At 35.9% G+C, this 21,555-nt stretch overlaps 1 protein-coding gene across 5 annotated transcripts in view; it reads right to left on the minus strand.

The window, feature by feature from the left end:
* LOC138698387 (uncharacterized) overlaps positions 1-21,555 on the minus strand; it is a 107,402-nt gene that overhangs the window by 81,296 nt on the left and 4,551 nt on the right. For 2 of the 5 annotated variants that reach the window (XR_011331860.1, XR_011331861.1), the window contains exons 2-7: positions 21,432-21,537; positions 20,374-20,544; positions 17,128-17,265; positions 7,228-7,435; positions 4,467-4,567; positions 3,452-4,322 (exon numbers count right to left, since the gene is read on the minus strand). The gene's annotated coding sequence lies outside the window, so the exon portion shown is untranslated. Of the gene's footprint in view, positions 1-59; positions 162-3,451; positions 4,323-4,466; positions 4,568-7,227; positions 7,436-17,127; positions 17,266-20,373; positions 20,545-21,431; positions 21,538-21,555 lie in introns of those variants that run through there. The other 3 variants (XR_011331858.1, XR_011331859.1, XM_069824257.1) reach the window with 3 other exon arrangements.

Consider the following 21,555-nt stretch of genomic DNA (forward strand, 5'->3'; position numbering starts at 1 on the left):
ACTGAGCAATATTTTATACAATAGTTAATTATTAGTTAGTTTAAACTTAAAAATATTACCTTCTATTAACCTAACATCCATGTATTGTGGGTCCCTGTCACCAAGGCATGACGCGTCCTCAGGTTTTGGATAGAGGAGACAGCTTCCAGATATGGAGGATACTGCGAATATATTGAATAAGCAGTTGCAGATAGCTGATAAGAGGTGATCCTCCAGCTTGGGGGTTGGGCGAATGGCTAACAACCCATCACCATAAAAAAAACAGCATGTTACGAAACCCCAAACTAAACCTCGAAATGGGACTGATTCTCTCACACGAACACAGCTATATGGTTGTGAAACTTGGACTCTCACTTTGAGAAAGGAACAGAGGTTAAGGGTGTTTGAGAATAAGATGCTTAGGAAAAAATTTGCGGCTAAGAGGGATGAAGCTACAGGAAAATGGAGAAAGTTACACAATGCAGAACTCCATGCTAGGAACATTAAATCCAGATGAGAGAGAAAAGAAAGATATGATTTAACGTACCACGAAGTAAAATGTTTAGACTTCACAAATAAGAACAGGAAATCCATGTGGTTGATAGAGGACGACATCGGAAATGAAATAATAGACAAACAAGGAATACTAAACAGATGGACGAAATATGTAGAAGAGTTATATGAGACAAGGAACCGTCCAGATGACTTAGCTATAGAAGACGAAGAAGCCGTAACAAAATACGAAAAAGGATTTTCTATTTTAAGCGAAGAAGTTGAATTAGTGAAATGCTTGGGTGAAGAGAAGCAGAAAATTCTATCATTATGCAACAAAATATATAGAACATAATAGTACACATGATACATATTAACTTATATCTCTATAAATACAATATATACAATTAATTCATTTAACAAAATCAGCTCTGTTATGGTAAACAAAAATATATATTCTGAGATTATGAAATTCATATCTTTTACCACAACTGTCAGTAAAAACTTGTTTAAGCTAAGAAAATGTTCTTCTTACGTCACAAGACGTTACAGTGACACAATTATAACAAAAATCAATATACAAATTAACAATATTTATATTTTACACAATATATACAAAATACAGATCAAAATGAAATACAATATAACATAGATAGATAATATTAACACAAAAGTCTGAATGAAAATGCAACTTACTCAGTATTAGAATCAGGTCACAATGTAGTCGTAACTTGGTGTTTTACATATACAACATTGACGATGGAGCATCTACTGTATATTGTACCACAGTCTAGTACATACAGTCATGAAGCTTGAGTTGTTGAGAGTACTAGAAACAATAGACTGTGCTTGTACTATTTTGCATTGTCTGTGATGAGGCGATAGTAGCAATCCTAGTGGTTAGCAACTATCTATGGCTGCATATTCTCTATATATTGAGCTTCGTGACTATATATACTAGACTGTGATTGTACTATGATTCATAGTCTATGTGTACCTGCTTACAATACTACCCTGCTTATGCATCCATGGCTAACAAGCAACGTTATGCATCAACGTGACGTAATAGATGTACCAGATGAAACTACTCGATCCACTGTACGTTTGGGAACAAAAATGCGCTGCCTGATGAAGAATCAAATTAGCTAAATACACAAAGTGTAAGGGAACACAGGAGTGAAATTTGTAATTTTTTTATTTTTCTACCAATTATTTTCAAATTTTAACCACTTATATATGTCATTGCCAGTAGATTCTGTACAAAACTTTATGTTCCTACCTTAACTCGTTTCAGAGTAATACACATTTTTGTTATTTTTCAATATCCGATTCAATAAATGCCCCTTGCGGAACAGTTTTTGAAATTTAGTTCTCAAAATTGGTTAGCACCTAGTTTATATGTATAAAAACAATAGTTAGTTAGCATTTTGTTGTTAGTAATTTAGTTTGTTGGAACTATTTTTTTAAATTCATTTATTTCATTTTCTTTTACAAAATCTATAATTTTTCAAATTCTGACATCTAAAATACAAAATATGCACTTACAATAAAATGCTAGCCCACTTTGGTTTTTACAACTGTCCTCGTCAGTCTCAGAAAGTTTCAATGGAACTGCATGAAAATTGTTCTGCAAGGAACTTTTTATAGATGGCAAGGTGTTGTAAAATTTTTTTCATAAGAAAATCAATTCAAAGATTATAGTCACCAACCTTTGGTCTAGAACAATCCAGCACCATAAGTGAGACCTTCCAAATTCTTTTTCACCTCCTCAGAAGAGATCTTCACAATTCTGGCCTTCTTTCTGATTGATCTTTCATGCAGTGTGCTCCTTTTCCTGTTCTGTCTGAGATGGTTCTTGTCACATCATTGACTAGTTTTCCTGTTGTTTTTCAGCATCCATTCCATGAAGAACTTCAGTTGTTTTTGTGCATTCCATATTGAATTCTGCAATATTTCTAACTAGTGCCAACTCTTAACTTCTTTTTTGAAATAAATATTTCCTTCGGCACTTTTTCCAAACAACACTGTGAATGCTCTCATTAGCGCAGCGTTGGAGCAAAGCATCTGATGCAAGCCTCTGGTGCACTGGCATAAGTTTAATTACAACTTCAGGTGTCAGAGTTACTTTCATTTTACTGTCAGTGTCTGGAGTCTCACCTTGTGTTCGCTGTCTGTTGTAAAAGCACCAAGACATTTCGTTTGTTGGACATTTCCCATGTTTAGCCTTCTCATTGGTAGACATATAGGTAATGAATAATGACTGATGGTGGCATATACAGCTGATTTAATTTTCGCAACATCTGAAACATTGTCAGTAATTGCATTTCTGTAATAACTGGCCATCCTTTTTATTGTAGGTTTTTTTTTAGATTTCTGGCTTTACAGCCACCCAAAGTTACATTTTTTTACTCTCCATTCTTTTACAAGATTACTGAGAGCAGTTCCAAGCCTCTTAGAAACATGATTTACACTCTTCCTTTGATATACAGATATTTGGACTATATACTTCGATATCATTCAAGTGTGCATGTGTTTTGCACAGTAAGTGGGTGTGTCGGCTGCTGGGGCTTTAAAAATGGCGACACAACAATAATTTTAACATATTTCGATTTACGAAAGTCTAAATAATTGTTTACTGTAAAAATATAAAAATGAGTTTTTTCAAATAAAATCATTAAATTTCACTCCTGTGTTCCCTAAGAACGTTGGAAACAAAGTACAGTCAATCTCTTTCAATTATAAGATAATATTATAATGGTGGTGTCAGAAATCCTGATAAGTTTGAGTACCTATGGCATTTAGTGGGAGTCGAATGCAGTAGCCATCCGTTCTACATGTCATTCGACTTAAGTTGTCATGTAGGAACACAATTAGTGTTCAGAAGTATGACATGACAACAATTTGGTGTTAGAAAAACAACGCGACACAACGTAAGTATTAACATAAAATTAAAACGTAAGTAATCTATAACTTTACTTACTTTACCAATGTTTTACATCCTCTACTGATACTTATGTTGGGATAATTCAGTTTTCCTTCCCATTGACATTTCACTGTTTGTTTTCTTGTCCGCGCCTGAAATGGGAGGTACAATGTTACTACTACTACGATGGCATCACAGCCCAAAGTCGAGCCCTAGCCTCCTCAATTTTCTTCCTCCAACTGTCCCTGTCCTGTGCTAATCTCCTCCAGGCAGTTGTTCCGAGATAGTCCTGAGAATCGATCGTTACCGCATCTATCCATCTATTTTTGGGTCTTCCAATTGGTCTTTTGCCGTGTATTTTCCCTTCTAAGATCTTCTTTGGTATTCTGTTCCCTTCCATCCGATAGACATGTCCGGCCCATTCAAGCCTCCTTAATTTGATGAAAGTAACATCAAAACTTTTATATAATTTATATAGCTCATTATTGTAACGTATTCTCCACTGCATATTTTCTTGCACCGGTCCAAAAATTCTTCTGAATATTTTGCGTTCAAATATACCTAGTTTAGCTTCTGTCTCCTTAGATAATGTCCAGGTTTCGCTTGCATAACAGAGAATACTTCTAATAATTGTTTTGTATATTTTAAGTTTTGTTTCCTTGTGCACACAGTTAGATTTCAATATTGCACTTAATGCAAAATAGGCCTTATTGGCTGCAGTGATTCGACTCTGTACTTCAATTAATTCGTTATTGTTACTTGTCATTACTGTTCCAAGATATTTAAACTTCTCAGTTTCTTCAAACATGTTTATCGTCAGATTGGGAGGGTTGTAGATATTCTGTTTATTTAGGTACGATGTTGTCATTTCATAAATGACGCAGCCAGTGGACCAAATGTCAGCTTTGAGAGGTTGATACGGTTTCTCCTGCAATTTATTTCAAAACATCATATAGCTGAAGTTTTCAGTTTACTTTCATGAATAAGTAGATAGCATGTCTGGGTAAATTTATCTGAGCAGATCGGGCAGAAATTAAGATTGAATTTTTAGTATGTAAGATATTTTGTTTACCTTAACAGGCGCAGGATTATGGACCAGCATGTCGACTGATTTGAGCACTTAGCATTATTTCTTTTGGGGTTATTGTAAAACAGTTGTGTTTGCTAAACATCCTACAACAATAGAAGAATTAAAGAATTACATTAAAGAAAAAATACATTACATTTCAGAAGATATGCTTAAAAACATTTTCGATAGTATGCACAAAATAAATGAAGCCTGTATCGAAATGAATGTGCACCATTTTCAACAATTTGTTTAAAATATCCAGATTTTGATTATTTTTCAATTTAAATACACTCTCCATACTGTATGCTAATGTGCTGTGGAGAGTGTGCTATACATCGCATAATGAATACGTCCGCCTGGATAGTTCAGTTAGTGAGCAAAAACACTTATTGTTAATACTGTACTGTATTTTGATTAAATAAAATCCCAACGAAAATGATCAAACTCAAAATCGTAGTAGTTCCCAGTTTACGTAAATGGATACACGACTTTCCTTCCCTCCTATACCCAGTAAAGTGATTTGTTTGTATTTTATACTACTATCATCAAAATCCGGTCTTGGAAGGGGTAACAATCTATCTGGTTTTCAGCCGTTAATCCAAAGGTATAATCAGGTTAATATTAGAAATGTTAGTAAAAACAAAATACCTATAGTTCACTGTGGCCAACTTTGACATCATGGCTGTGTTCAGGAGTTTTAGTTTATCCTTAAAAAATGCAGTATGTTTGCTGTAATGGCATTGTGAATTCTATGCTTCAGATGACGAGAATTACGAATTTTTATTTTGTACATAAAATGCAAGAAAAAGCAGAAAACGTTCTCAATTATTTTCAAGTGGATTTTGTCACTTGTAAATGCTCCAACAAATAAAATTCTTTTTCTTCTCACATAATTTACCTCGAAACATTCTTGAGGAGGAGAATGAACACCTAACGCTACGTCATAGTGAACTATTACACTAGCTCCTGGCGAGGCGCATTTTCACCAACACCAAGTCACTACACAAAGGTTAGCTGCATATAGGCATACTGGTTTCATGTCGTAGTCCAGCCTGTCTTCGCTATATGTCAGTGATCAAATATTAAATGGAAGAATCTCGAGAAAACCCCTAATTGCGATCTTGTCTGCATCAGGTGTCACTACGAATTTTTCAATGAAAAATCTCATACTGACCGAGACTCCAACCAACACTGCCAGTGACAAAGGCCGGTGGTCTATGTTATGCGGCCATCACAGGGACTAAGGCAGATCTAACCTTCGAAAAGACGTGTTTTACATTTGGTCAGCATTCTAATCTGTATTCATCTATCTATCCATATATTGCGGCACTGCAGCTGAGGTGGGATCCAGCTCGTCTGATAAGCTATTGCTTCCTGCCGGCTCACAGTATGCAATTTTCCCAGTCTAGGTGGACAAAAATCAAATTTCGACTTATTTAGTTAAGGTATAGATGAATATGAATTCATTAACATTTGAAGAATGTTGTGAGTAATAGCTTTCACTGTTTTATCAACGACAATATATTTAGAAGGGTTCTTCCTAACACTTCTTGCTCCTATTCAGTCGTAGACAGAAAGGTTTACTATGTGGGTAAAAAAGAGCCAATTATTATTAGTGATTTATTATGCTGTGAAACATGCATGGAACTGTTCAGATAGATACGTTATTACAAATGTAACTTCAATTACAAGTTTGTAAAATATTTTTATTCTTATAGTAGGGTTTAAATGCTACAATTGAAAAAAAAAATTAAAGTTCTCTAAATATGTGAGTTTTAGTATAGCCATTCACATCCGGTTACAACAATTCTTTTATCATTTAATATAGCATCATTTATAGTGTTGAATCTTTGATTCAAAGTTTGAGCGTTTTTGCACATTTAACAGTAATTAATTTTTTTAGTGACTGTGACTGTACCATGTTTGGCTTAACAGCAGAAAAGAATCATCGAATAAGGAAGTTTTTAATCAATGTGTGAGTGTTTTAGGTCTGCAAAATTATTCACATAACATCGAACATCAGGTTAAAAATACATTGGACACATTTTTACCTAACCTTAACAAACGCACAGTGAATCAGAATGCAAATCACTAGCTGGACAAAATTAATAACTTCTTTGCATTATAACGGATTGTTATGAAATTTTGTACATGTCTTACAGGTGGCCGATATGTTTTGTGTACAAACTCTAATTATGTATGCACAAAGAAAAACTACCCCTTCATAGCGGGTGCATTTAGACAGAATTAATAACTTCTAACAGATTTTTATGAAACACTGCATGGAAGTTACAGGTAGCATACAGTTTTTGTGCACAAACTATATTTACAGTTCCATTAGAGGGACTATCCCTCTATAGGGGTGCATTTAAAGAAAAATTAATAACTTCTCTCTTATCTAACATATTACCGGTATTATTAAACTTTATACAGAAGTTACAGGTCAAATATATTTTTTGTCTACAAAGTCTGATTATGTTTCATAAGAGGAACTGGTCCTTTATAATAGTGCATTTAGACAAAATTAATAACTTATATATATATATATATATATTTTTTTTTTTCATGAAAATTTGTACAACAATTAGACCTACAGGTAGCATACAAGTGTAATCAGAATTTGTACACAAAAATATAATTATGCTACCTGTAATTCCTGTACAAAGTTTCATAAAATCTGTTATGTAGGAGAGAAGTTTATTTTGTAAATGCACACCCTGTAAAGGGGTAGTTTCTCTCCAAATACTTTCCAACGAATACTTACATGTAATATTTCTGGAGCCTGATAGCCGTATGTGCCACAAAAAGACTTTGATAAAATAATCTCTCCAGTTTTATTAGCAGATTTTCGGGCGAATCCGAAATCAATTACCTTAAGGTGGCAGGCACTCTTCAGCAGTATATTTTCGGACTTAATATCCCGATGACAAATTCTTAATTCATATAGGTACTTCACTGCTGATAGCAACTGTCTGTAATAAGCAAATACTTTAGATTAATATTACGAAAAGTGACAGCATAGTGAAAATCGAAAAGTGTTATTGTCAAGGAAAGGGAATTATGAGGAAACTTGGGCAAGGAGTGGAATTAGTGTAGTGAAAAAATATAAATGAAAGTGTACAGATGGTAAACTGTTGAGTAACTGTTCCTATGCCTGACCCTGAAACGAGTGGGTCCGGGTTGGGACAAGTTACTTGGTTGAGGTTTTTCCTGAGATATTTAGCTATGTTCCGACCCCAAAATGATGATTAAATGAATGAACAGATGGCCTTACCAGGTGGGACATAGAATATCCCTAAGCATTTCAACCCAACAAACTTCTTGTGTATCCGTGATGGAATGAGTTGTGTATCAATGCTGCCTAAGCAGATCATCATCTGCCACACCACGCATTCGTCTCTAACCTTCAAATCCTTATACCATACCTCTGATGGTGATCTACCATACTGTCCCTATCAGGCAAGCAAGAACCTGATGGGCTTTGGGGTCTTATACAGACCTGAGCCGTTTAGAACTCACCAGCAGTAGGTACCTTATACTAATCTTTGGACAAAGTGCGAGGAATACTTGTTGTGGCAGATGGTCGATTCAGCGTCATGCAACACAGGAGATGTCTTATTGGAACAGATGCATTATAGGACCCACTCTGAATGTAAAAATATGCAAAGCCGCAAAAAAGGTCAATGGAAGTAGCATTCTGATCAATTAAATTATCGATATATAACTTATAGTTTTTATCTATGTTGCCAACCAACCAATATTGTTGTAAATTAGTTTGATTTTAATCATGGCGGCAATTTCGAATGCTATAATTAAAATAAAAAAGAAATGGATCAAATTCTCCCTGGTGGCTTAAAATGTAAGCCTAGAAATGGAAATTATGGAATTATAAATATAACTTTTCTACTTGCTTTATCCATGAATACAGATATGTTCTATGGTTTTTTATGTGATTGTGATTTACTTAGGAGTGAAATGTTCTGTGAAACATGCAATTCTGTTTTCTGCCTGTATTTGTACAAACTCTTATTCTCTTGGAATTCTGTTACAAATTCCAAGAGGATAATGGGAGAGGTTGATCAAAGGAAGTGAAGTCCGTCTAAAATGACTAAAACTATTGGAGCAGTTCGGAAAAAGAATATGGGTTGGAAGAAGGCCAGCAAACAGTTTAATGTTCGAAAACAACACTTTTGAGGTTGTTCAACATGAAGTACGGTAACTTACACCTGAGGAAGCAACAAAAACAAAATGAGCAGACTTACAGTTTGGGTAAAGATCTTGAAGAAGAGCTAAGCTAGTTCACTATTGTCTTGCTATGGAAGCTTCTTTTTTTGGGCTTACTTGTAATGACTTACAAAGAATGGCCGTACAATTGCAAAGAGAAATAACATTGAACATATTTTCAAAGACGAAATTGCTGGGAAAAAGTGGGTAAGTCTTTTTCTTAAACGCCACAAAACCAAACTGTCACAAAGGAAGCCTACTGGAACATCCTATTGCAGGGCTCTTGGGATCAGCAAAGAAAACACAGAGAAATTCAATTACCTTCTGGAAGATGTTTATGAGAAAGATGAATTCACTCCTGGCAGAATTTACAACGTTGATGAGAACTGCATTACTGTGGTACAATCTAAAGTAGCAAAAATAATTGGTCTTAAGGATAAAAAACAGATAACCGCTTGACATCAGGAGAATGTGAGGCCCTTATAACGATTGTTGTTTGTATGAATGCTAGTGGCTCATTTGTGCCCCCTTTAGTAATTTTTTCGAGGCAAAATATGAGTGAGCAGTTGAAAAAAGGGGCTCCACCAGGAACAATCTCTGCAGCGCATCATTCAGGGTGGATCCAAATGTACTCCTTAACGCAGTGGTTTCGACACTTCATCAAGTTTGCCAATCCTACAAAGGAAACACCTGTGCTGATGCTCTTGGGTGGCCACTTTAGCCACACACAGAATATTGATCTGATCGACTTGGCAAAAACAAATCATGTTATCATTGTGTTGGTGTCACCTCACTCCTCACAAAACTACAACCTTTGGACAAAACTTTCATGGGTCCCCTCATAGTTCACTATAGCAAGGAAATCAGGCAGTGGTTAAGGCACAATGAATGTGCTGTCAGTGCTTTTAATGTAATGGGCCTGTTTGGCAAAGCCTATATTAGATGCCAAACAGTTCAAATCGCAATCAATGGGTTTACAGCAACAGTCATACAACCCTTGAACAAGAAGCTGTTCTCAGATGCCGAATACATTGAAGAGGCAAACAAAAAACGAGATTTCTCTTTCTATGAATCTGTATTAAAGAAACAAACAACAGGAAATCAGAGCTTTCCAGAGAACAGAGAAGAATGTGATGTGGACGAACCACAAGTTATTGCAGAGTTTGACTCAAATCAACCATCAACATCTTCGGCAGGTCAGGGTGTTCCTCTGTCACCAGCTACACTTGAGGATTCTCAGGGTTCCACATCTTCTAAGACAAGCCCGTTTGACATCACTCCCATTCCAAAAATAAAAAATAGGATCTCGAATAGGGGGCAAAAGACCTGCAGTTCTATGGTCATCACATCTACGTCTTGTATGTTTGATTTATTTTGACCTGCTGCTCACATTTTATTATGCTTTTTCCTTTCTTTCTTTCTATATGTTATATATTGTCCGATTTCTACTTACTTGTTGTTTACATTATATTATTTTTATTATTATCATCAGTTTTGTGTGTAAAATTATAGTGTTTTTTGTAATGCAGTTTTATTCTGGTTGAGTGTTAGAAAAGGCCGTATGGCCTTAACTCTGTCAGGTTAAATAAACCATTATTATTATTATTATTATTATTATTATTATTATAAAGCCCAATTTGTGGAAGCTAAAATAACTAAAGAAACCAAGAAAGTTGAACAACAAGCACGGAAACGTGCTCAAGGACGCAATAGCAATCGCGGCCAGTGATGTGGTTCAACAGTACGTACAGCCTTTAAGAAAAGGAAAAGGGCTCGTGACAAAGCATCTAAATTTTGAGAAAAATGTGAAAGAGTCAAGCACTGAAGATGAGAACAGCGTGTCCTCTGGAACATTTGAATACGATCTTCTCCCGGAGTTTCCTCATCCAAAGATGATGATGCTTGGTGTATGTTTTGTGACAGAAAATTTTCGGAGGATTCTAAAGGGGAACTTTGGGTCATGTGCATTATTTGCTCGCTGTGGGCACATGTGGATTGTGCTCGGGCTGAAAAGGACGCGTACATTGCGATTTTGTCACTAAACAGTTTAATTCTGTTGTACATTTTCTGTATCTTTTTTGAATACATTCTATATCTTTTTTTAAAAACTAAAGTTTATAATTATTATACTATACTTATACTTTGAAACTAGAATAGGTTTCCTCTTATTTAATATCTTTTCCCAATTTTGTTTAGTGTTATTTCGATTATTTTTACAAGGGGCCCGATTTCGGCAACTATTTTTCAAATCGCCAAAGTGTAAGGTTATTGAAAATAATTTTTTTCATATTAATTTTTAATTGTATTTTCTAAAAGTAAAATGTAAATGGTCATAGCATTATAAAGTAAATGTTACATACTTTTAAAACATAATTTTTTGCTATTTCTTTTTTTTTTATCAAAAACAGAATGGGGGTCCGGTTTTGGGCACTTTCCTCTAGTAATCACTGAAATGAACTTCTGGAGAAGATTAGCTGGAAATTCTAGAATAAGAGAAATAATGAGTGTTACATATGAGGTGTCTAGTATCAAAACCAGCCAAGTCACAACAATTAAGAAAATGAATTTAACTATAAACTGAAATTAATCATGTATCTCTAGCTGGTGAATTGCACACATTGTATTCTTCATCCGACATATTTAGGAACATTAAATCCAGACGTTTGAGATGTTTGGCGTGTAGCACTTATGAGCGAATCCAGAAATGCATATAGAGTGTTAGTTAGGAGGCCAGAGGGAATAAGACCTTTGGGGAGCCCGTGACGTAGATGGGAGGATAATATTAAAATGGATTTGAGAGAGGTGGGATATGATGGTAGGGACTGGATTAATCTTGCTCAGGATAGGGACCGATGGCGGGCTTATTTGATGGCAGCCATGAACCTCCGGGTTCCTTAAAAGCCATCAGAGGTATGGTATAAGGATTTGAAGGTTAGAGAGGAATGCGTTGTGTGGCAGATGATGGCCTGCAATGCAAAACTTCATGCATTACAAATCACTAAATATAGAGTCGTGCAATAAAACGAGCCAAGTCACTCAGCCAGTGAATTCAAAATCAGCCAAATCAAGGAGCGACTTGGAATTCATAGGTGGTCGTGATAGTTATTGGAGCTGAATTGAGAGCGATCCTCGTATTTAGTGATTTAATTGTTATTATTTCAACCTGAAGCGCCAATTTTATAATAATAATAATAATAATAATAATAATAATAATAATAATAATAATGGCTTTATTTAACCTGGCAGAGTTAAGGCCTTAAGGCCTTCTCTTACACTCAACCAGGATTAAAACTTGCTTACACAGTTGAACATAAAACTTGGTCAGAATTTTAGTGTTGATTGTTGTTTATTTTGTTATAGTGTTGTTTAATTACTTAAAATAATTGTTTAATTAGTTTTTAAATTAACATTATTATCCACTGGTGCGAGTGCATGAAAAACTTTCTTCAAGCATGGACACAATTCAAATTGGTGGTTCTTCTGGAAATGAATCCGGTTCTTATGGTTTAGATCCTAGCACAATTGAACATGATTTTCATACTGTGGTTGATCGGATGGAAACTGTGAGTAGCGATGTAAATATTAATAATTGTGGAAATGATATAGGTTCTGTAAACATTTCCTTGGTGCCTAGTAACAAACAAAAGAAGATAAAAAAAAACAATATTTATGCAGCTACCTAAAAAATCACTGAAAACTCTTCCTGCTAAGCATGTTAAGTTGACTCCTCTTGGAAGTAAAATTGTTACTATTTTAAATGCTACAAACAAGAATGCTTCTTCAGTACCTAATCTGAATGCAACTTTTTCTAATATGCAAATTAATAAGCGGCCGTGCACAAGCTCAAATACAGAAATAGCACAGAATATGACGTGTTACACCAACATTCCAACTCAAAACAGATTTCAGCCCTTAGCTATGGAAGACAGTATGGAGGAACCTTCTGCTGCTTCTACATTTCAAAAGGAAAAAATTCCACCTATCTGCTTAAAGAATATTGAAAACTATCAGATCTTATTACAAAGCATACAGAATCATGTACAATCAGAATTTCATACAGAGTTGAAAGGTTCAATCATAAAAGTATACACATCAACATCCTATGATTTTCGATCACTTTCTACTTACTTTGATTCAATTCGTCAGCAATATTATACTTATAAAAATCCCGCTGAAAACAAATTTTCTGCTGTTATTCGAAATGTACCCTACTCTCTGTGATCAAGAGATAAAAGTCGCCCTTGAAGAACTTAACTATCCAGTTCATAAAGTAACGAGACTCCTAGGAAAGAACGAACAGCCCACTCCACTTTGCGCAATAGAACTGGACAACAAAGACCAAGGTAAATCAATACTAAATCTCAGTCGCCTATTTTACAGTGTAGTTAAAGTCGAAATCAGACGCCAATCCAGAGAGATCCCTCAGTGTACAAGGTGCCAAAATTTTGGTCATACAAAGAACTACTGTCAACTCGAACCACGCTGTGTTCGATGTCTAGAGGCTCATCATTTCTCTCAATGCCCTAATCCTAAAACAACACCGCCTAAGTGCGTGAACTGTCAACAACAACATCCAGCTAATTACAGAGGCTGTGAACACTATTTACAATTGAAGGAAAAATTCTCACGTGGTGTTCAGTTAAGACAAGAACAATGGACTCATGTTCCAGAATTTTTGCAACCATTATTTCAACACAAAGTAGAGTCTAAGCATCAAGTAAATCCTTCAATGTCTCAACCATCTACGTCAAGATTTCAAGCAAATCCTCGATCTAACATGTATGCAAATACAGTGAAAGGATTTTTGATCAGAGTCACCGTCACCCTATAAGTCAACATGCTCAAGAATATCTGTCTGTCTGTCTCTCTGTCTGACTGTCTCTCTGTCTGTCTATCTATCTATCTATCTATCTATCTATCTATCTATCTATATAGACAGACAGACAGACAGACAGACAGACAGGCAGAGACATAGATAAATAGATAATTAGATAGATAAATAGATAGATAGATAGATAGATAGATAGATAGCTAGATAGATAGATAGATAGATACATACATACATAGATAGGCAGATAGATATATAGATAGATGGGTAGATGGATAGATGGATGGATAGATAGATAAATATATAGTTATTTAGGTATATAGATAGATAGATAGATAGGCACAGACAGATAGATATATATATAGATAGATGGAGACATAAATGGATTGATGGATAGATGGATTTTATAGGTGGTTGGATAGATGATATGATCGAGGATAGATAGAAGGATACATGGATCGATCGATGGATAGATAGTTGGATGGATAGATAGAGAGGTAGGTGGGTGGATAAATAGATAGATATGGAGATATAGAATAGATGGATACATAAATAAAGAGAGATAGAATAGGTAGATGGATAAATAGATAAATATATAAATAAACAGACAGATAGGGAAATGTGAACTCCGCGGTATATGTAGTGACAACAAAACCGATGAGTGCGTTGAATTCATTTCCTTGAACTCTATCTTCAGTATAAAGGATAACTCTCTATCCCCGCGCGTTTGGACGGGGAAGGCCGGCAAATTCGCAAAAAATTGTAATTTTACCTGCCAAAACAGAATTTTCTCTAAGACAAGGAGAACGAAGAGCCTCAGAGTCCCACCCTTTCAAATGTAACATCCGCGCATGTTCACCAATAAACACAGCTAAAATCCGTCAAATCCTTTGCACTTTTTCGAGCAATACTTTTTGGGAATCTAAAATATTGTAGTCTCTAATTCCGGAAATAATGGCCATACCGGGCAGCTGGATGCGGTCCTCTGTTCCCCGTTGATTTTCTTCTTACACGACAGCATCAAAATGGCAATCGCGAACACTTTCTGATTTTCGAGAAAAAAATGGGAGCGGTTGAACCTCTACTCCGCCGAAATTCTATCCGCCATAACTCCGCAGTGCGTGTAGTGACAACAAACCCGATGAGTGCGTTGAATACAGTTCCTCGAACTCTATCTTCAGTATAAAGCACAACTCTCTATATCCGTGCGTTGGACGGGAGAGGCCAGCAAAATTTAAAAAATGGTCATTTTGACATTCCAAAACAGAATGTTCTCTACTCAAAGAGAACGAAGCGGCTCAGAGTCCCTCCCTTTTAACTGTAATATCCCCGCATGTTCACTAATAATCACCGCTAAAATTCGGCAAATCCGTCGCACTTTTCTAGCCTTATTTTTGGGTATCTAAAATATTTGCAGTCTCTAATTCCCGAAATAATTATCATACCAGGGAACGGGATGCGGTCCTGTATTTCCCCTTGACTTACTTCTTACACGATCGCATCAAAAAGGCAATCGCGAATACTTTGCTGATTTTAGAGAAAAAAAATGGGAAGGGTTTGAAAACACTACTCCGCCGACATTCTAGCCCCCACAACTCCGCAGTACGTGTAGTGACAACAAAGCCCATGAGTGCGTTGAATACAGCTCCTCGAACTCTATCTTCAATATAAATGACAACTCTCTATACCTGCGCATTTGGACGGGAGAGGCCGGCAAAGTATCAAAAAATGGTCATCTTGACCTTCCAAAACAGAATTTTCTCTACACAAGGAGAACGAAGCGGCTCAGAGTCCCGCCCTTTTAACTGTAGCATCCCCGCATGTTCACTAATAATCATCACTAAAATCCGGCAAAATCCGTCGCACTTTTTTCTAGCCTTACTTTTTGGGTACCTAAAATATTGCAGTCTCTAGTTCCGGAAATAATGGTCATACCGAGGAACAGGATGCGGTCCTGTGTTTCCCGTTGACTTACTTCTTACACGATAGTATCAAAATGGCAATCGCGAACACTTGCTGATTTTCGAGAAAAAATGGGAAGTGTTTAAAACCATTACTCCGACCAACATTCTAGCCGCCATAACTCCGCAGTACGTATACTGACAACAAAGCCGATTAGTGTGTTGAATACAGCTCCTCGAATTCTACTTCAGTATAAAGGACAACTCTCTATCCCCGCGCATTTGGACGGGAGAGGCCGGCAAATTAAAAAAATGGTCATTTTGACCTCCTAAAACAAAATGTTCTCTACACAAAGAGAACGAAGCGGCTCAGAGTCCCGCCCTTTTAACTCTAGCATCCCAGCATGTTCACTAATAATCATCGCTATAATCCGTCAAATCCGTCGCACTTTTTTCTAGCCTTATTTTTTGGGTATCTAAAATATTGCAGTCTGTAATTCCGGAAATAATGGCCATACCGAGGAACGCGATACTGTCCTGTATTCCCCCTTAACTTACTTCTTACACGATAGCATCAATATGTCAATCGCGAACACTTGCTGATTTTCGAGACATTCCGCCGACATTTTAGCCGCCATAACTCCGCAGTACATGTAGTGACTACAAAGCCGCTGAGGGCGTTGAATACAGCTCCTCGAACTCTATCCTCAGTATAAATGACAACTCTCTATCCCCGCGCATTTGGACGTTAGAGGCCGGCAAAATTAAAAAAAATGGTCATTTTGACCTTCCAAAACAGAATTTTCTTTACACAAGGAGAACGAAGCGGCTCAGTTTCCAGCCCTTTTAACTGTAGCAAACCCGCATGTTCACTAATAATCACCGCTAAAATCCGGCAAATCCGTCGCACTTTTTTCTAGCCTTATTTTTTTGGTACCTAAAATATTGCAGTCTCTAATTCCGGAAATAATGGCCATACCGAGGAACGGGATGCGGTCCTGTATTACCCCTTGACTTACTTCTTGCAAGATAGCATTAAAATGGGAATCGCGAATTCAAGCTCATTTTCGAGAATCTACTGCGCCAAAATTCTAGCCTCAATAACTCCGCTGTATGTGTAGTGAGAAAAAAGCTTACATGAGGGGCGAATAGAGATGCTCGAACTGTATCTGTGGTGCTAAGGACAACCCTCTGCCCCAGTCATATGGAGGCCGACAAATTAAAAAAAAAATATGGACATTTTGACTTTCCAAACGGGACACTTATCACATTTTCTCTACACAAGGAGAATGAAGGGGCTCGGAAACCTGCCCTTTTCACTGTAGTATCCCCGCTTGTATACTAGTAATTACCAATAAAATTGAGCAAATCCGTTGCACTTCTTTCCTAGACTTCTTTCTGACTATCTAAAAGGCTTCAGTTCCTAATGTCCGGAAATAATTGCGATATCGAGTAACGGGATGCGGTGTTGTATTCCCCTTGACTTACTTCGGACACGATAGCATGAAGTTGGGAATCCCGAACACAAGCTGAATTTCGAGAAAAAATACCAAGGCGGTTATTTCAACATTCTCGCCGCCAAACATATGTTTCAGTCTTATCAAATATTGCTGTCGTAGCTGCTTATTTTCTTCCAAAACCATGTATTTTTGAAGCAGAATTTCATACTTGTTATCTTCTATTTGAGTATGTGACTGTGTTTCTGACTCACACACTAAATTTTGTCCTCCCTCTTCTCTTAGTAGATCTTGATCCAACGTCCTCTGTCTTCTCTTTTCCATTCTTTGCCTCCTAGATGATGACGCCCCCATCTCATTGTGATCCGGATATAAATTTAGAGTTGGCACGGCTGGAAATAATACAACATGAATTTTATGTAGATGTGACGAAGTAAAAAAAAATGGCTTGCTAAGTATTTCTTTTTGCCTTAATCTTATTCTTTGACAGGGATATGAACCCAAAACCTTGAGATTTTGAAAGTTAGCAACACAACCACTAGACTACCAAGTCAAATTAAGTAGGTATCACCTATGCAATGCAGGCTTACCTACTAATTGTATTGTAGTGTATTTATTAACATTCCACGGTATTCATACATTGCATTACAGCTAGAATATGGAACAAGTCAAAAAACTTAATGCTATTATAAAATCTTAATTTATAGTCACAGTCTAGATGAAATATATACAGACGAGATTTACAATATAGTCTACTAGTACAACACAAAGTTTTAGTATCAATTTCATGAAGTGTTATTGATTGTCATGAATTCACTTACAGAATAGAAGGCGTGAGAAATTAGGTACTTCTTTAATTTGGCCCTAAATAATCTTATGTTTTGAGTTTCATTTTTTATATCGATAGGGAGGCCATTAAAAATATTTACTGCCATATAACGCACTCCTTTTTGATAGCACGATAGCCTTGCCGATGGAATAGGCCTATGAAAGTCATTTTTTTACCTGTATTTAAGCTATGAACTGTTGAATTAGTTACAAAGTTTTCACGATTACATATGAGGAAGATTATTAAGGAAAAGATATACTGACAAGCCATGGGCATTATTTGTAGTTTTTTTGAAAATAGTCCTACACGATTCCCTAGATTTGGCACCTACCATTATTCTAATTACCAAAGCTCGGAACTTGGGGACTTGTGTCGTGTGCATGAGTAAGGTTACAGGTACAACGTACACAAAGCTCACGCTGCAAGTGCTCAGGGACAGTCGTGTGTACTAAGAAAGTGGCCACAACTAATGACAGGAAGACGGACGAAGAAACTGTTATGTCGAAGCCAATGACATTCAGAGAATTAAAGGTAAACGGTCTGTTTGAGGAAATAGAAAATACGTGTTATTTCGAATGGGTATTATATAAGTTTGAAAATACATTTTGTTTTAAATTTAAGATACAGAATTTCGTGGAGAATTCGGAGGAGATTCATTATTTTTTTTGAATGAAGAGTTTATATTTTTGTAAGTTGTGCCACACACAAACTAGAGGCTGGAAACGAAATTCATTGAAAGGCATTGCAGTCCCTCAAATTGTAGAAAAGTCTGTCCATAGCCATGGATCGAAACGTAGAGGGGCTTGCCCTAGTAGTGACATACTAATTGAAAACTATTTTCGAGAAAAATTTAGGATATACTTATCTTTCTCAGATACGAGATCAGCTAGCAACTGCTGAAAATCGAACAGAAAACAGTAACAGTGAAAACATTCAGTATTTCAAGTCTGCTACCGAAAAATCTTCGAATGTAGATAGTCATACACTGTAATAAAATGTATACAGCAGAACAGTAAATTTGATATATTTCTCATGTTTATTTTTATTATATATATATATGCTATGAAATTACGTGTTTCAACCTACCATAATATTATCAATATGTTGTTGCAGCCAGAAACCACTTTTGTAGCAGACCTGGCAGTACCTCCGTGCTGGAAGCGGGAGTTTGTTGACATTGAAGTCCAGTCGCTTAGTCACGTGCAAAGACATAAGTCCCCAAGTTCCGAGCTTTGCTAATTACTCTTTTTTGTAATAGAAATATATTGTTACTATCTGTGGAATTTCCCCAGAATATTATTCCAAAACTCATTACCGAGTGGAAGTATGCAAAGTATATTGTTTTTAAGGTATTCATATTTACTATCTTTGGCATAGATCTAATAACAAAACAAGCTGAATTTAGTTTGGGGGTAATTTCTTTAATATGATTTTTCCAATTTAACACATTATCGATTTTTAAGCCAAGAAATTTGGTTGTTGTTGTTTCTAATAGGGATCTTTTTTTAATTATTGCGCTAGAAATTTGCGTGGTTGAATTTGCATAGGATTTAAATTGAATTATGTTAGTTTTGTTACAATTTAATACCAATTTATTGACTGAGAACAAGTCACATAGTTTGAAGAGAATTTACTCTGTTGAAGATTGGAATATGTTGGAGTTATTGGCTGTAATTACTATACTTGTGTCATCTGCAAATAATATGGGATGACGTACATATTTTATTAGGGGGGCAAGATCATTTATAAACACTAGAAAAAGTAGGGGACCTAATATTGATCCTTGAGGATCTGTTACAGTTTATAGGTTCGTCAGAATTACTTACACACACAAGATTTCTAATATGTACTTACACAGACCTTTATCTTATTTATCCTGTATATTTGTTATTTCTCTTGTAAAGGTAAAGAATCATAAATTACAAAAGGCCATAAAGACAGGTAGCCTATTCAATTTTATGGTCTTAATGTAAAAAATTATTCATTTTGAAAGGCATGAACTAAAATGTAATCTTTACGTTAGACCATTAGAGCTATATAATGATATTGTTAATTGTTTATCCTATCACTATTATGGTTATTAATAACAAAATATAACGTTATTCTAAAGTAAGTTCCCAGTTTCAAATGGCCATAATGTTGGCAAAGGTTTAGGTTCTGCAAAAATAAAAACACCAACTTCTTCGTAAGGAAATGGAAGTTTATTGTAAGAAGAAGAAACATTCCTTTTCTACTAATTTCGGTCTACCCGATAGCTTATTATTGGTAACTGCAGCAGTTTTATCAAATTTGTTCACCAATTTACGAAACGATTTTACAGGGCAGGGTTCACTTCTCAAATATGTCCAGTTCAAAATGTTCATATTCTCATTGCTTTCGAATATTGTTTATTGCATTCGGAATAGCCTGAACGGGGCCAAAACGAACTCGTAAATTAAAAATTATCGCTGTCTGTATTCTTAACCACAATTGTTTATATAGGCGTGACACTGTTATAGCAACGAAATGCATATCAGCAAAAAAAAAAAAAAAAAAAAAAAAAAAAAAAAAAAAAATCCATCTAAACCATGACAGGCCTAATAAGATACCAGTATGGAAAGTACTATTAAAACAGTTGTTAAAAATATGGCAGCCCTATTGTTATAGTCATGAATTTAAGATACTAACTTACCTCTTGGTTTTAAGATCCTCGGCTTCTTTGGTTGAATTTTAAGCAATTGACTCCGGAAATCCAGTTCGGAATCTTCTTTGTTGAAATGGAGGGAACATATTCTGCCTATTTGCTAATCAAATTTTTCTTGTTTCTTGGGAGCAACAATCCACTGCTTGCGAATTTCTTCGCCTATAGGAATAGTAAAAAACGATACGTTAGTTGCATCTTTATTTTTCAGCTTATAAAAACTTCGGCAAACAGCTACAGCACACCTTTGCCCTGACATGATTTTGAGTATGTGAATCAGCTGTCACTATATACCATTTTAACATGCCAACTTTAGCGGGAATCGTGTGATGTCATTTCCCTTCCCTTCTCCCCCCATTACCATACCCAAAGATCGCATTATTAAGGTAACATGGGAGTGTAAAAGCCTTGGGACGCGGTAGCATCAAATTGGGAATCCCGAACACAAGCTGATTTTCGAGAAAAAATACCAAGTCTTTAAGCCTCTATTCCGCCAATATTCTCGCTGTCTAACTCCTCCGTATGTGTAGTGAGAACAAAGCTGATAAGTCCGTCGAATAGAGCTCCTCGAAATCTATATTTAGTGTAAAGAACAACTCTCTGTCCCTGTTCGTTTGGACGGTAGTGGCCGGCAAAATTTCAAAGAATGGCCATTTTGACCTTCCAAAACAGACTTTTCTCTGCACAAGGAGAACGAAGTGGCTCAGAGACCCGCCCTTTCAACTGTAGTTTTCCCGCATATTTACTAGTAATCAGCATTAAAATCGAACAAATTCGTTGCACCTTTTTACTATACTTTTATCTGGCTATCTAAACAAGGCCAAAACGAACTCGTAAATTAAAAATTATCGTTGTCTGTATTCTTAACCACAGTTGTTTATATAGGCGTGACATAGTTATAACAACGAAATGCATATCGTAAAAAAAAAAACTAAGCCATCTAAATCATTATAGGCCTAATGAAATACCAGTATGGAAAGTACTATTAAAACTTTTTTAAAATATGGCAGCCCTATTGTTATAATCATGAATTTAAGATACTAACTTACCTCTTGGTTTCTTTGTTGAAATGGAGGGAACATATTCTGCTTGTTTGAGGATCAAATTTATCTTGCCTCTTGCAAGCAACAATCCACTGCTTGCGAATTTCTTCGCCTATAGGAATAGTAAAAA

Source organism: Periplaneta americana, chromosome 4, assembly GCF_040183065.1.
Source record: "Periplaneta americana isolate PAMFEO1 chromosome 4, P.americana_PAMFEO1_priV1, whole genome shotgun sequence".
Lineage (NCBI taxonomy): Eukaryota > Metazoa > Arthropoda > Insecta > Blattodea > Blattidae > Periplaneta > Periplaneta americana.